Genomic DNA, 1,335 nt, shown 5'->3' with positions numbered 1-1,335 from the left:
GTCGTCAGCAAACTTGATGGTGTTTGAATCGTGCGTGGCCATGCAGTCATGGGTGAACAGGGAATATAGGAGGGGACTAAGCTCACACCCCTGAGGGGCCCCGTTTTGAGGGTCAGCGTGGTGGTGTTGTTGCCTACCCTCACCATCTGGGGCCGGCCCGTCAGGAAGTCCAAGATACAGTTGCAGAGGTAGGGGTTCAGTCCCAGGGTCCCTAGCTTGGTGATGAGCTTGTAGGGGACTATGGTGTTGAACGCTGAGCTGTCATCCGGAAAAACAGGGGCTTTCACGTACTGCAAGGCACAGTGTTATATTCCTCGAAGCGAGCTTTCTTGTACGCGTCCATGTCCCGTTCCTTGTAAGCTCAAGCCTTTAGCCCAGCGCTGATATTTCCTGTGATCCATGGTTTTTGGTTTGGATACGTTCTTATCGTCACTGTGGGGACTACTTCATCTATGCACTGATTGATGAAGCCCGTGATTGGTGTGGTAAACTCCTTAATGCTACCGGATGAATCCCGGAACATATCCCAGTCTGTACTAGCAAAAGTCTTGTAGCTTCACATCTGCTTCATCCAACTACTTCCGTATTGAGCGCATCACTGGTACTTCCTGTTTGAGCTTTTGTTTGTAAGAAGGAAGCAGGAGAATGGAGTCATGGTCAGATTTGCCGAAGGGAGGATGTGGGAGGGCCCTGTATGCGTTTCTGTGGATAGAGTAAAAATTATCTATAGTTTTAACGCCGCTAGTGGCGCAGGAGACGTATTGGTAGAAGTGAGGTAGGAGGGTTTTAAGTCTCCCCGCATTAAAGTCTGCGCCCACCAGAAACGCTGCCTCTGGGTGAGCGGTTTATTGCTTCTTTATGGCCCCATACAGTTTGTTGAGTGCCAGAGTGGTGTTGGCTTGGGGCAGGATGTAGACAGCCATAATTATGGATGAGAACTCTCTTGGTAGATAAAAGGGTCTGCAGCTTACCATGAGGTATTCTATATCAGGTGAACAAAACCTTGAGATTTCCACACTCCTTTCGACACCAGTTGTTATTTATGAAAAAACAGACCACCTCCTTTCGACTTCTCCGAAGCTGCTGTACGATCCTGTTGCTGCATGGAGAAAATTGGCACGTATGTCCCACACTACGCAGTTTTCGGTGACCACTTTTGGCTCGTGAGTGCTACTTTTAAAACAAATGGCTAAAAAGTATACAAAACCTCTTTAATGCATAATTTTAAATTATTATGTGAGCTAAACATATCTATTTTTTTTTTTAAATAGATAACATTTTCCTTAAAGTATAATATTGAGAGATGTTACTGTCCCCCCTACCACGACAAAAATA

This window comes from Salvelinus namaycush, chromosome 21 (genome assembly GCF_016432855.1).
Source record: "Salvelinus namaycush isolate Seneca chromosome 21, SaNama_1.0, whole genome shotgun sequence".
Taxonomy (NCBI): Eukaryota; Metazoa; Chordata; class Actinopteri; order Salmoniformes; family Salmonidae; genus Salvelinus; species Salvelinus namaycush.
The sequence above is the reverse complement of the archived record's forward strand: the minus strand, read 5'-3'. Positions refer to the sequence as shown.